The sequence below is a fragment of the Zootermopsis nevadensis genome, unplaced genomic scaffold (genome assembly GCF_977971745.1).
Source record: "Zootermopsis nevadensis isolate Lab colony 2312 unplaced genomic scaffold, Znev_1.0 Znev_ptg000050l, whole genome shotgun sequence".
Lineage (NCBI taxonomy): Eukaryota > Metazoa > Arthropoda > Insecta > Blattodea > Termopsidae > Zootermopsis > Zootermopsis nevadensis.
This window is the reverse complement of record NW_028259182.1, coordinates 2,889,480-2,905,611: the sequence shown is the minus strand read 5'-3', so window position 1 is coordinate 2,905,611 and position 16,132 is coordinate 2,889,480. Positions and strand designations below refer to the sequence as shown.

General features: G+C 42.0%; 1 long non-coding RNA gene across 2 annotated transcripts in view; it reads right to left on the bottom strand.

The window, feature by feature from the left end:
* LOC147871526 (uncharacterized) overlaps nt 1-16,132 on the bottom strand; it is a 132,340-nt gene that overhangs the window by 69,485 nt on the left and 46,723 nt on the right. For both annotated transcript variants that reach the window (XR_015538710.1, XR_015538711.1), the window contains exon 2: nt 14,519-14,573. This is a non-coding gene — a long non-coding RNA (uncharacterized LOC147871526). The remainder of the gene's footprint in view (nt 1-14,518; nt 14,574-16,132) is intronic.

Here is a 16,132-nt window from a genome sequence, read left to right as displayed (position 1 = left end):
GCCAAAGGTAGCAACGCTTCCGATGAACAATATTTTACCAAAAACGGCGCACAAAACTAACCTAACCTAACCTAACTTAACCCATCTTAACCCAACCTAATTCAACCTAACCTAACCTAACCTAACATAACCCAACTTAATCCAACCTAACCTAACCTAACCCAACCTAACCTAACCTAACCTAACCTAACCTAACCTAACCTAACCTAACCTACATCAGCAAAGTCCCTCTTTCACTTTCTTCTCTCTTCTCTGCTGTCTTCCCTAGGCAAATTGTCGCGACGCCGAACATTATGATGCCATCAAGAGACGCCAAATTTACTGCGGCAGAGCCTCCTGATTGAATTGGAGTCATACCAGAATAACGACGCCGAGCGTCGCGACGTCTTCCACTTCGACCCCACCTCAAGAACGCAGGAACGATTCTAAGACTATTAAAATACTATCTATACCGATTTTAGAAAATCGACGCCCGGCGTCGCGACGCTTAAACTAACGACGCCTGCAAACAACTTAAAATTGAAAGCATAGAGTTCCCAGATGATATTGAATCCTCAATTACATAATCGACGCCGAGCGTCGCGACGCCTACTGTCGCCATTAAAAGACGCCGAATGTGGCATATAACTATAATATGACATTCGAAATAATACTAGAGAAACGACGCCAAAGGTAGCAACGCTTCCGATGAACAATATTTTACCAAAAACGGCGCACAAAACTAACCTAACCTAACCTAACTTAACCCATCTTAACCCAACCTAATTCAACCTAACCTAACCTAACATAACCCAACTTAATCCAACCTAACCTAACCTAACCCAACCTAACCTAACCTAACCTAACCTAACCTAACCTAACCTAACCTAACCTACATCAGCAAAGTCCCTCTTTCACTTTCTTCTCTCTTCTCTGCTGTCTTCCCTAGGCAAATTGTCGCGACGCCGAACATTATGATGCCATCAAGAGACGCCAAATTTACTGCGGCAGAGCCTCCTGATTGAATTGGAGTCATACCAGAATAACGACGCCGAGCGTCGCGACGTCTTCCACTTCGACCCCACCTCAAGAACGCAGGAACGATTCTAAGACTATTAAAATACTATCTATACCGATTTTAGAAAATCGACGCCCGGCGTCGCGACGCATAAACTAACGACACCTGCAAACAACTTAAAATTGAAAGCATAGAGGTCCCAGATGATATTAAATCCTCAATTACATAATCGACGCCGAGCGTCGCGACGCCTACTAACGCCATTAAAAGTCGCCGAATGTGGCATATAACTATAATATGACATTCGAAATAATACTAGAGAAACGACGCCAAAGGTAGCAACGCTTCCGATGAACAATATTTTACCAAAGACGGCGCACAAACCTAACCTAACCTAACCTAACTTAACCGAACTTAACCCAACCTAATCCAACCTAACCTAACCTAACCTAACCCAACCTAACCTAACCTACATCAGGAAAGTCCCTCTTTCACTTTCTTCTCTCTCCTCTGCTGTCTTCCCTAGGCAAATTGTCGCGACGCCGAAAATTATGATGTCCTAAAGACACGCCAAATTTACTGCGGAAAAGCCTCCTGATTGAACTGGAGTCATACCAGAATAACGACGCCGAGCGTCGCGACGCCTTCCACTTCGACCCCACCTCAAGAACGCAGGAACGATTCTAAGACTATTAAAATACTATCTATACCGATTTTAGAAAATCGACGCCCAGCGTCGCGACGCTTAAACTAGCGACGCCTGCAAATAAATTAAAATTGAAAGGATAGAGGTCCGAGATGATATTGAATCCTCAATTACATAATCGACGCCGAGCGTCGCGACGCCTACTAACGCCATTAAAAGACGCCGAATGTTTCATATAACTATAATAAGACATTAGAAATAATACTAGAGAAACGACGCCAAAGGTAGCAACGCTTCCGATGAACAATATTTTACCAAAGACGGCGCACAAACATAACCTAACCTAACCTAACTTAACCCAACCTAATCCAACCTAACCTAACCTAACCTAACCTAACCTAACCCAACCTAACCTAACCTAACCTAACCTAACCTAACCTAACCTACATCACCAAAGTCCCTCTTTCACTTTCTTCTCTGTTCTCTGCTGTCTTCCCTAGGCAAATTGTCGCGACGCCGAACATTATGATGCCGTCAAGAGACGCCAAATTTACTGCGGAAGAGCCTCCTGATAGAACTGGAGTCATACCAGAATAACGACGCCGAGCGTCGCGACGCCTTCCACTTCGACCCCACCTCAAGAACGCAGGAAAGATTCTAAGACTATTAAAATACTATCTATACCGATTTTAGAAAATCGACGCCCGGCGTCGCGACGCTTAAACTAACGACACCTGCAAACAACTTAAAATTGAAAGCATAGAGGTCCCAGATGATATTGAATCCTCAATTACATAATCGACGCCGAGCGTCGCGACGCCTACTAACGCCATTAAAAGACGCCGAATGTGGCATATAACTATAATATGACACTCGAAATAATACTAGAGAAACGACGCCAAAGGTAGCAACTCTTCCGATGAACAATATTTTACCAAAGACGGCGCACAAACCTAACCTAACCTAACCTAACTTAACCCAAATTAACCCAACCTATTCCAACCTAACCTAACCTAACCTAACCCAACCTAACCTAACCTAACCTAACCTAACCTAACCTAACCTAACCTAACCTAAATCAGGAAAGTCCCTCTTTCACTTTCTTCTCTCTTCTCTGCTGTCTTCCCTAGGCAAATTGTCGCGACGCCGAACATTATGATATCCTCAAGAGACGCCAAATTTACTGCGGAAAAGCCTCCTGATTGAACTGGAGTCATACCAGAATACGGACGCCGAGCGTCGCGACGCCTTTCACATCGACCCCACCTCAAGAACGCAGGAACGATTCTAAGACTATTAAAATACTATCTATACCGATTTTAGAAAATCGACGCCCGGCGTCGCGACGCTTAAACTAACGACACCTGCAAGCAACTTAAAATTGAAAGCATAGAGGTCCCAGATGATATTGAATCCTCAATTACATAATCGACGCCGAGCGTCGCGACGCCTACTGACGCCATTAAAAGACGCCGAATGTGGCATATAACTATAATATGACATTCGAAATAATACTAGAGAAACGACGCCAAAGGTAGCAACGCTTCCGATGAACAATATTTTACCAAAGACGGCGCACAAACCTAACCTAACCTAACCTAACCTAACTTAACCGAACTTAACCCAACCTAATCCAACCTAACCTAACCTAACCTAACCCAACCTAACCTAACCTAACCTACATCAGGAAAGTCCCTCTTTCACTTTCTTCTCTCTTCTCTGCTGTCTTCCCTAGGCAAATTGTCGCGACGCCGAACATTATGATGTCCTAAAGACACGCCAAATTTACTGCGGAAAAGCCTCCTGATTGAACTGGAGTCATACCAGAATAACGACGCCGAGCGTCGCGACGCCTTCCACTTCGACCCCACCTCAAGAACGCAGGAACGATTCTAAGACTATTAAAATACTATCTATACCGATTTTAGAAAATCGACGCCCAGCGTCGCGACGCTTAAACTAGCGACGCCTGCAAATAAATTAAAATTGAAAGGATAGAGGTCCGAGATGATATTGAATCCTCAATTACATAATCGACGCCGAGCGTCGCGACGCCTACTAACGCCATTAAAAGACGCCGAATGTTTCATATAACTATAATAAGACATTCGAAATAATACTAGAGAAACGACGCCAAAGGTAGCAACGCTTCCGATGAACAATATTTTACCAAAGACGGCGCACAAACCTAACCTAACTTAACCCAACCTAATCCAACCTAACCTAACCTAACCTAACCTAACCTAACCCAACCTAACCTAACCTAACCTAACCTAACCTAACCTACATCACCAAAGTCCCTCTTTCACTTTCTTCTCTGTTCTCTGCTGTCTTCCCTAGGCAAATTGTCGCGACGCCGAACATTATGATGCCCTCAAGAGACGCCAAATTTACTGCGGAAGAGCCTCCTGATAGAACTGGAGTCATACCAGAATAACGACGCCGAGCGTCGCGACGCCTTCCACTTCGACCCCACCTCAAGAACGCAGGAAAGATTCTAAGACTATTAAAATACTATCTATACCGATTTTAGAGAATCGACGCCCGGCGTCGCGACGCTTAAACTAACGACACCTGCAAACAACTTAAAATTGAAAGCATAGAGGTCCCAGATGATATTGAATCCTCAATTACATAATCGACGCCGAGCGTCGCGACGCCTACTAACGCCATTAAAAGACGCCGACTGTGGCATATAACTATAATATGACACTCGAAATAATACTAGAGAAACGACGCCAAAGGTAGCAACTCTTCCGATGAACAATATTTTACCAAAGACGGCGCACAAACCTAACCTAACCTAACCTAACTTAACCCAAATTAACCCAACCTATTCCAACCTAACCTAACCTAACCTAACCTAACCTAACCTAACCTAACCTAACCTAAATCAGGAAAGTCCCTCTTTCACTTTCTTCTCTCTTCTCTGCTGTCTTCCCTAGGCAAATTGTCGCGACGCCGAACATTATGATATCCTCAAGAGACGCCAAATTTACTGCGGAAAAGCCTCCTGATTGAACTGGTGTCATACCAGAATACGGACGCCGAGCGTCCCGACGCCTTTCACTTCGACCCCACCTCAAGAACGCAGGAACGATTCTAAGACTATTAAAATACTATCTATACCGATTTTAGAAAATCGACGCCCGGCGTCGCGACGCTTAAACTAACGACACCTGCAAGCAACTTAAAATTGAAAGCATAGAGGTCCCAGATGATATTGAATCCTCAATTACATAATCGACGCCGAGCGTCGCGACGCCTACTGACGCCATTAAAAGACGCCGAATGTGGCATATAACTATAATATGAAATTCGAAATAATACTAGAGAAACGACGCCAAAGGTAGCAACGCTTCCGATGAACAATATTTTACCAAAGACGGCGCACAAACCTAACCTATCCTAACCTAACTTAACCCAACTTAACCCAACCTAATTCAACCTAACCTAACCTAACCCAAACTAACCTAACCTAACCTAACCTAACCTAACCTAACCTACATCAGGAAAGTCCCTCTTTCACTTTCTTCGCTCTCCTCTGCTGTCTTCCCTAGGCAAATTGTCGCGACGCCGAACATGATGATGCCCTAAAGAGACGCCAAATTTACTGCGGAAAAGCCTCCTGATTGAACTGGAGTCATACCAGAATAACGACGCCGAGCGTCGCGACGCCATCCACTTCGACCCCACCAGAAGAACGCAGGAACGATTCTAAGACTATTAAAATACTATCTATACCGATTTTAGAAAATCGACGCCCGGCGTCGCGACGCTTAAACTAACGACGCCTGCAAACAACTTAAAATTGAAAGCATAGAGTTCCCAGATGATATTGAATCCTCAATTACATAATCGACGCCGAGCGTCGCGACGCCTACTGTCGCCATTAAAAGACGCCGAATGTGGCATATAACTATAATATGACATTCGAAATAATACTAGAGAAACGACGCCAAAGGTAGCAACGCTTCCGATGAACAATATTTTACCAAAAACGGCGCACAAAACTAACCTAACTTAACCTAACTTAACCCATCTTAACCCAACCTAATTCAACCTAACCTAACCTAACCTAACATAACCCAACTTAATCCAACCTAACCTAACCTAACCTAACCTAACCTAACCTAACCTAACCTAACCTAACCTAACCTAACCTAACCTAACCTAACCTACATCAGCAAAGTCCCTCTTTCACTTTCTTCTCTCTTCTCTGCTGTCTTCCCTAGGCAAATTGTCGCGACGCCGAACATTATGATGCCATCAAGAGACGCCAAATTTACTGCGGCAGAGCCTCCTGATTGAATTGGAGTCATACCAGAATAACGACGCCGAGCGTCGCGACACCTTCCACTTCGACCCCACCTCAAGAACGCAGGAACGATTCTAAGACTATTAAAATACTATCTATACCGATTTTAGAAAATCGATGCCCGGCGTCGCGACGCATAAACTAACGACACCTGCAAACAACTTAAAATTGAAAGCATAGAGGTCCCAGATGATATTAAATCCTCAATTACATAATCGACGCCGAGCGTCGCGACGCCTACTAACGCCATTAAAAGTCGCCGAATGTGGCATATAACTATAATATGACATTCGAAATAATACTAGAGAAACGACGCCAAAGGTAGCAACGCTTCCGATGAACAATATTTTACCAAAGACGGCGCACAAACCTAACCTAACCTAACCTAACTTAACCGAACTTAATCCAACCTAATCCAACCTAACCTAACCTAACCTAACCCAACCTAACCTAACCTATCCTAACCTAACCTACATCAGGAAAGTCCCTCTTTCACTTTCTTCTCTCTCCTCTGCTGTCTTCCCTAGGCAAATTGTCGCGACGCCGAACATTATGATGTCCTAAAGACACGCCAAATTTACTGCGGAAAAGCCTCCTGATTGAACTGGAGTCATACCAGAATAACGACGCCGAGCGTCGCGACGCCTTCCACTTCGACCCCACCTCAAGAACGCAGGAACGATTCTAAGACTATTAAAATACTATCTATACCGATTTTAGAAAATCGACGCCCAGCGTCGCGACGCTTAAACTAACGACGCCTGCAAATAAATTAAAATTGAAAGGATAGAGGTCCGAGATGATATTGAACCCTCAATTACATAATCGACGCCGAGCGTCGCGACGCCTACTGACGCCATTAAAAGACGCCGAATGTGGCATATAACTATAATATGACATTCGAAATAATACTAGAGAAACGACGCCAAATGTAGCAACGCTTCCGATGAACAATATTTTACCAAAGACGGCGCACAAACCTAACCTAACCTAACCTAACTTAACCCAAATTAACCCAACCTATTCCAACCTAACCTAACCTAACCCAACCCAACCTAATTCAACCTAACCTAACCCAAACTAACCTAACCTAACCTAACCTAACCTAACCTAATCTACATCAGGAAAGTCCCTCTTTCACTTTCTTCGCTCTCCTCTGCTGTCTTCCCTAGGCAAATTGTCGCGACGCCGAACATTATGATGCCCTAAAGAGACGCCAAATTTACTGCGGAAAAGCCTCCTGATTTAACTGGAGTCATACCAGAATAACGACGCCGAGCGTCGCGACGCCATCCACTTCGACCCCACCTCAAGAACGCAGGAACGATTCTAAGTCTCTTAAAATACTATCTATACCGATTTTAGAAAATCGACGCCCGGCGTCGCGACGCTTAAACTTACGACGCCTGCAAATAACTTAAAATTGAAAGCATAGAGTTCCCAGATGATATTGAATCCTCAATTACATAATCGACGCCGAGCGTCGCGACGCCTACTGACGCCATTAAAAGACGCCGAATGTGGCATATAACTATAATATGACATTCGAAATAATACTAGAGAAACGACGCCAAATGTAGCAACGCTTCCGATGAACAATATTTTACCAAAGACGGCGCACAAACCTAACCTAACTTAACCCAACTTAAACCAACCTAATCCAACCTAACCTAACCTAACCTAACCTAACCTAACCTAACTTAACCCAACCTAATCCAACCTAACCTAACCTACATCAGCAAAGTCCCTCTTTCACTTTCTTCTCTCTTCTCTGCTGTCTTCCCTAGGCAAATTGTCGCAACGCCGAACGTTATGATGCCCTCAAGAGACGCCAAATTTACTGCGGAAAAGTCTCCTGATTGAACTGGAGTCATACCAGAATACCGACGCTGAGCGTCGCGACGCCTACAATTTCTACCCCACCTCAAGAACGCAGGAACGATTCTAAAACAATTATAATACTATCTTAAGAGATTTTAGATAATCGACGCCTTAGGAAAAACCGCCACAGCTCGTTTCCACATCCTTTGCAAGTCATCGTCCATAAACTGACTACACATTTCGAGAATGATTTGAGGTCCTCGCGCTGGAGGGTAATAAGATGTCTTCCTTCTGATTTACGCCGTGAAGTCTGGTAGAAGTTAACAAACGTTTCAGAGGTCCTTGTTGCCGCCGTCATCAGGGTGATAAGTATTCTACTGAGAAAGTAAGTTTCCTAGGAATATGGGTAATTGGCTAACCTACTTTGTTAGTTAATTGATTGGTCAGATGGCTACGTAAGACAGCTGTGTCACGAGAATGGAAACGAATGCATAATCTGGATTTCAATACTTTGCACTTTTCACCAAATATTAGAATTATCAAATAAAATGCGATGTTCTGGGCGGGGAATTCGACGCGCGAAGGGGGGGGGAAATGAGAATTTGCTTCGAAGTCCGAAAGGTAGATAACACTTTGTCTCAGTACGGGACCTAATAGCGGGCAATGATAGACACGATAATGGACTGTCTTCTGGGGTTTTCCACCTTGTAGTCTCGAACTTTACCGACGTTTCAGAGGTTTTCATTGCCTCCATCATCAAGGTCAATGAGTTACTCACAGACTACTATTCTCAGTGAACTCACATTTGCCGCTGTGAAAATACGAAATCTCTCAACGGTTTGAAACTAACCAAACAGCTGAGTGACTAAGAAAGGATTTGTTCAAGAGTCAGGCAGTGACGTATCTGCTCAGGTTGAATATCAGCCGGGATAGCTCAGTCAGTATAGTGACTAGCTACGGGCTGGACGACCGGGGTTCGATCCCCGACGGGGGCAGAGGATTTTTCCTCTAGCCTCTGCATCCAGACTGGCTCTGGGGCCCACCCAGCCTCCTCTACGATGGGTACCGGGGTCCTTTCCCGGGGTAAAGCCGGCCGTTGCGTGATGCTGACCACTCACCCCCATCTAGTGCCGAGGTCAAGGAAGAGAGGAGCTATACCTCCACTCCCCCCAAACGCCTACATGGCGTATAGTGGGACAAACTTTACTTTACTTATTTCATTACACGATTTTTGAGTTTAACAATACACTGAAGATATCCGTGTTAGTATTCTGCATTGTAACACCGTTTCAGAAGAACACACTGTCTCCATTTTCAGATCTTCGACGTTGAAACCCAGAAGGCCAATATTAACAGATTATTAGTTATTTACAGTTGTTAGTCTGTCTGTTAGAACGGCTAAGTTAGTTAGTTATTCATTCAGCAAGCCAGTCAGTCAGTCAGTGTTTGTTTTCTCGGTTCACACACACAATTCTTACGATAAAAAGGCACATATGATCCGGAACACGGTAAAAATTACATGTTGTAAACCTAGAGGCAGTGCACGCGTATGAGTCAACAAATCAGTGTTTAGCAATTACAGAACAGACCCATCCACCCGAATGGCTGGCTAACATGTTCCATATTACAGGAGCACAATCAATGGTTCTCCATTCCGTGGCAGTGTGTGTTCGCAGGATGAATTAAACATGGTGTGAGCATACACTGTGTGGGTATCGCGAGGTTCCGATCTGCAGGCAAACACCGAGCTACTTACAATGACAGCGTCCCTAGCTCCGGGACAACGTTAAACCCGTTCTTCTCAAAACTAACCTCGTGGCTCGACGTTTTCACATAACATTCAGTTCGTCAACAAACTCCACGTTCTAATGCAACCCCCCAGTGTTCATCTCTGCCATAAAAAAATCCGTCACTGAACCTTGTCCCGTGCTACTTCAATACAGATCACATATTTAGAACCTCTAACTAACTAACTAACTAACTAAATAAGTCACTAACTTCTAGGTCTGCAAACTACGTTTATAACTAACTCAACTGACTGAACTAACCCCGCTCGTTACCCTACTAGGTCCTGAATCACCACGTCTATCACGGTAATCACAACACAATGCTTACAATCACACCTTATCAGTCCGGTTCATTTAATGTGTTTCTTGGTTCATATTTAATGACCTGTCATTTTAATAATATCTTCCCACCCACACATACGCCTGCTAAATCTCATCCGAAATTGCATAACCCCTGAAGTTAAAAACAGCTGAGTTAAAATATGACCTAGTACGAATTTAATACCTGAGATAAGTGTACGGGTTTTTATAGGCGCAGTCTTGAAACTTTCCGATCGCACCTTTTCTTTTCTTTAAATCCATCAAAAACAGATCTGCAATACTAAGGACAATGAAAGAATTAAATGGACATGACGTATTCGAAAGAAACTATTACAAGAGTCAAAGTCTCCTGCTTTCTGAGATCAAATTTCGGACGTCTTGTGCGAGGAGAGTCGGTTGGCGCACTCTATCGAACCTCGTTATACCTGAACTTCCACTTTCTTCTACCGATCAAAAAATAAATAATACAAGACGCAAAGAGAATAAAACGTATGAGAAATATTATAAGAGTTTTAATGAACCAGCGTTTTTGTTCTGAATTTGTTAAACGGGCCGAGTGGAAGGGGGGGGGGGAGGATTTCGCGTGCGGAATATTACTTTGGCAAGAGAAGACTGGCAAAACTAATCCATAATCCGGCGGGCGGGGAGTGTAGGCTTGGTGGAAGCTTTCTTAAACTTTAATGCGGGTGGAAATATTCCATTTAATCTCTTCCTAATCCCATTCCCCTCTAAACACAACTGCCAGCAAATAATAACATGAGTTAAATTAGCTGTAAAATATGAAGAGCGAACTAATCCCCGCGGAGATTAAATCCGTGGAGGCAAGGGGTAAGAGGGGTGGGATGCTCTCGGGGGTGGGTATATAGAAAGAGGTAAAGCCAGGAGCTCACAAGCCAAGCCATATAGGTAGCGTGTTTCATATTATAAAACAAGTTTCCTCAGGGACCTCGCTGCAGTGCAGACACGGAGCCCTTATTTCGATACTGACAACATTCTCTGACGCGTGGAATCAGGAAGGGTTTAAATCGAATCGGAACACGAATGTCTGAGCGAAAATTGTTTGAAGCCATCGAATATTTCATGTCTTTATTGGATAAAACGATAATAATTGGAATTTGACATCGGAGGTTAAGTTTACAAGGTGAATGTAATGAATGTAAACTCAGTATGTGATACGAGGCGCGTCCACAAAGGAAGTTTCCCACTCGTCCCACAGCTAGCAAACCTTATATTCCGCGAAGCGACTGTGCGTACGTGATAGAGCAATGACGTAGCATGGCGCATGCACTAACGGTACTTCCCGCGTTCTAACAGTAGTATCGTTGCAGCTGTTGAAGATGGAGGTTCTTATTCCAGCTCCCGCCGACTGTGAAGAGCGGTCAGTGATAACGCTAGGCCGCACACGGCTCGACGGACAGCAAGTCTCCTGCAGGAGTTCAGCTGGGAGGTGTTTAATCATCCACCCTACAGCCCGGACCTCGCTCCCAGTGATTTCCATCTTTTCCTACACCTCAAGAAATTCCTGTCCGGTCAGCGTCAGCGTTTTGAGAATGACAGAGAGGCGGAGCTGGTTGTCACACAGTGGTTCCAATCCCAGGCGGCAGACTTTTACGACACAGGTATTCAAAAGTTGGTCCCACGGAATGACAAATGTCTCAATTCCGGTGGCGAATATGTTGAAAAATAGCTGGACACTTGCTGTATCTGTTGCAATAAATATTTCCATGAAATTGTGTTTTGTTTCTGTAAACGGCCCCAGGGAAACTTACTTTGTGGACGAGCCTCGTAATTCGAGTAAGTTCTCCATCGTATGTGCAGGTAAATGCTTAAAGGATGTACAGGACAATTTGTAATTAATGTCTTCTACATTCGACCTGTTACGTTAGCGAGTTCAGAATATTCAATGATTTATATTCTGTCCGTACGTTATTACTCTGTACTGCATTCTGGCGACGAAACATAGAAGGACGGCGCCAATACCAAGATACATCATCATCCCCGCCTTGAAAACATCAAATCTCCTACACACGGTCTTCAGCACAGCGTAAACAGCCAAGGCGTCCGTCTCAGAACGAACTCATCTTCGGCGCACGCAAATTCATGTTTTCTCTTACGACGATAAACCTCCACCGGCCATAAAATGTTCCAGAGGGTTCGGAACCCTAAGGAGCGCCTACTAACATCCAAATATGCAAATGACATCGAAAACAAGGTTATAAATAAATATTTTCTAAAATTTAAATCGCTAATTATGATAAACTGTTTAGTCAGACAAAACAATAAACGTATTTAAGCTGAAACCTGAACGTGGTCAATGATTATTGTCAATAAGACCGCCGAGTTATGCTTTCGACGAAATTTTCTGCCATCATCAAGGAATATAGCACAGGCCTACCATAAAAGGATGATAAAATATAATATTTATATTAATATTACTTTTCCTCTGGCACACATTTCCCACTAAATTCGTACATCTGAATTCTGCATTCATCCTTGTACAGTGTTTATACTTTTTCCTAAACCCAACAATCTATCTGCACATGAACGTCCGTCCCCTATTTAAAATTCAAACATTGGATTTCTGATGATAGAACGAATCTGAGATTCTCTGTTAGCGTACAATGGATGGTTTTGGACATTTATCAGAGAACGTTTAGACTGAGATAATTCTGAATGATTTGTTAAGATAAGGAAATTACAGAAAATCATACATTTCTTTACTCGTAATTATAATGTGTGTGTGTGAGATAATCCAACGTAACCCTAAAATTAACCACATAGACAGCGAGTTCTCCTGGCACTTGAATTTTGCCAATTTTTAAAAATTCTTCAATTAATCATTCTTTCCGAAACTTCCACTCACGTTTTGAGTAAGTTTATTACTGAATTATCTGCATGATAAACAGCACAAGGGGCCTTCTACTCGATAAGAATCCAACTTTTATCGCAGCCTGTTGTCACAAAGAAGACCTTGGAGACTTATGTATATTTAACGACAATACCTGTGTGCCAGTTTCTGGAAATACAAATATCAAATTCCATATTAACAAAGTTATGGCGTTATAAATACATATGATGTGCGGATACGCTACTCTCAAAATATAGATTAAATTTATTGGTTATTGATTTTAAGTTTTTCTCAAAAATATATTCGTCAAACGACCACTGTACTTAAGCCAATTTAAGTCTTCATCAATCAACGAAAATAAATTAACAAACCACCTAATGAACGAATAAATGAATCAACCAACATACAAGTCACTCTGAAACAATAAATCAACCAACAGATCATTTAATTAATCAGCCAGTGAATAAATGAACACGTAAACAGACCATTAAAAAATAAATAAATAAATAAAAGGCTCAGTTATAAATAAATGAATCAGTAAATAAACCACGCCATGTATTTATTCCCGTAAACCTGAATGGACTAACTCGGATCCGCATTTATTTTTGTAGAATAAAATATCGGCGCTTTTTAAACTTACCAACCAATTAACAGATTTTAAATCGCGTCCAACTACAACAACACAAAACGACTAACATTTTTTCCAAGACTCGAAGGAGTTTGGTAAGAAACGTGGTTAAAGAATACATGAAATCTAAAATATCTTAAGGAAACGGAGAATATAATAAATTATATAACAAGGATGTCCAAACCCACTGCCAGTACGCGTTGTGTTAGCATAATATCATCGTGTAAAAAGGAATTGGTCATCGTGAAATCATCACACTTAAACAATGTTGATTTGTTGGCTGATTGCTGATTATTTGTTATTGTTCTTTATTGTTTTCAGGCTTATTATTATTATTAGTGTTCTGTCTGACGACAGGTCCATATGAACAGGATCCTTCCATCCTTTTCTCGGACTGGGACCTGTTCATATACGTTCTTGGCAGATGATCCAGAAGTGGTTTGCCATTGCCTTCTTCTGTGTGTGAATGGAGTAATTGTTGGGATGCCACGGAGAAAAACTCCGTGTTGCCTAGACCACGGCCTTGCCCAACACAAGTTATAAATTCGGGCACCGCCGGGAATCGAACCCGAGACCCCCAGGATTACAAGGCCAGCGTTCTAACCGCTAGACCACCGTGGCCTTATATGATAATATTTATAATGTGTGTGTTGTTAACAGTGGCCACGGCACGGTGACCATTTGTTGATAAGGAATTTTGAGCTTTATGGTACAATATTATAATCGTTGCCATGGTAATGCTGTTAAGAGAGGCTTATTATAACGCAGCAAAGTTATTATAACGTCGATATGAGATCATATATTTCAAACTGTGGTACACGAAATGTTAGTGATATTAATTCTTGTTTCAGACATTACTTAATTTCCATTTTATATTCAGCTACGTACATGTACTTTTATACAATGCATCAAAATAAATGTTTAAGCGTTAACGCTTTGCAGATTTCGTAATTAAGTAAATATCAATAATTATTACAATTTTACATGTTGCTTTGTTACACTTTTCAATAAAAAATATTTTAAGCACTATTTTAGATTTCCCGTAATTACTGACGGGCAGTCTACTAGTAAATTAATAAATAATATACAAGCTTACACAAAGTGATATTAAGCTTAATTTATATAATTTAATTTATATGAATAAATACTTACATCTCGCTTTTGAGGAATAATACAGTGTGTGATGAGAAATTGCTGAATAAAATATCTGGAACAAAAGAGAAGAGAATTATGGACCAATTTTTTTAGCTGTCAATAAACTGAATTCCTCAGCGTCTTAAGATAATTATGAGCTGAGCTACAGGACAATAAGATTGTGGTTTTTGTTATTGCTACATTAAAGAAACATTTTTATTGTTATACTCACAAGTATTATCAGACGATTACCACCCCCACAATTCTTCTCCCCTTACATTACGGAACACGATCATCCCTTATCCTATTCGTATATCCAAACAGAGATCCCGTGGGCCAGCTGGGACATGGGGGCTTCATCAAATTACTGCTACAATACACACCCCCACTCTTGTATCTCTCTAGGGCTTGGTTCTCTATGGGCTCAAAATCTCGGGGTTAAAACATGCACACCAAAAGTGAATACGTGTTGAGATCTTCGTGCGAAAACGGAATAAAGATCTCTTTGTGTAAACCGTTGGGGGGGGGGGGGGCGCGCGCTAAAATTTGATGTAATTCTACTGATGGGCTGATATAAATATTATTAACTGGCTAAATAATTCTACACGGTTAGGACTTCAGAGTAGAAAACTTGGCCGTGAAACACAGAGATGAAACATGAAGACTAAAATGTAAAATACGCTGTAGTATAGATGTAGCTCAGATGGAAAACGAACTTCTGTTTTTTTTTATATATTTTACCAGGATGTATCAGCTGCAGATATGATTTTGTGTCAAATGGCACAGTTATAGACTATGGAACAGGACTGAAGAAAGCGACCGTGGCCAATTTTTAGATAATATATTACATTATATTCTTAAAGGATAGCTAAGTCAATATAGACGATATCGAGGCAAAACAGAAATGTTACATTCAAGAATGTGACGTGTGTCCTAACCGAAGGCTTATACGATTTCTCAAGACACGTCCTGAAAAAGGAGGTGACGTTTGTCGGCGAAAGTGTAGGTTGTAGGATAGCGCGTTAACATCCTCTGAAGGAAACAAGTAGCAACGAGTCATGAGAAATCAGAATATGAAACAGTAAAACTGGAATAAATTATTTAATACGTGTCCTTAGGTTTTTTTAGGTTAACGTTCATTGCGCAATGTCGGGTTTCGGCGATGAGCTACGACGAATGTCGAAAATTATACGTTTGATAAAAAAACATTTTAATAAAGATAGCATCTGCAACGTATGCCGAAACGTTGGATATTGTTCAAAATTCTACGCGGCGTATCGCCTAAAGCTACAAATGATTATTTACCACATAGCCAGTAGCCTCCTTCGAGTGTCGAAGTTATATGTCTACGTGGCATGGTGATTTGTGATGTTATTTTATTTATTTTTTATTTAGTGTTCTGTCTGACGACAGGTCCATATGAACAGGATCCTTCCATCCTTTTCTCGGACTGGGACCTGTTCATATACGTTCTTGGCAGATGATCCAGAAGTGGTTTGCCATTGCCTTCTTCTGTGTGTGAATGGAGTAATTGTTGGGATGCCACGGAGGAAAACTCCGTGTTGCCTAGACCACGACCTTCTGCAGGTAAATTACAATGACCTTCAGTTTCTGCACACAAGGTCATGTGTT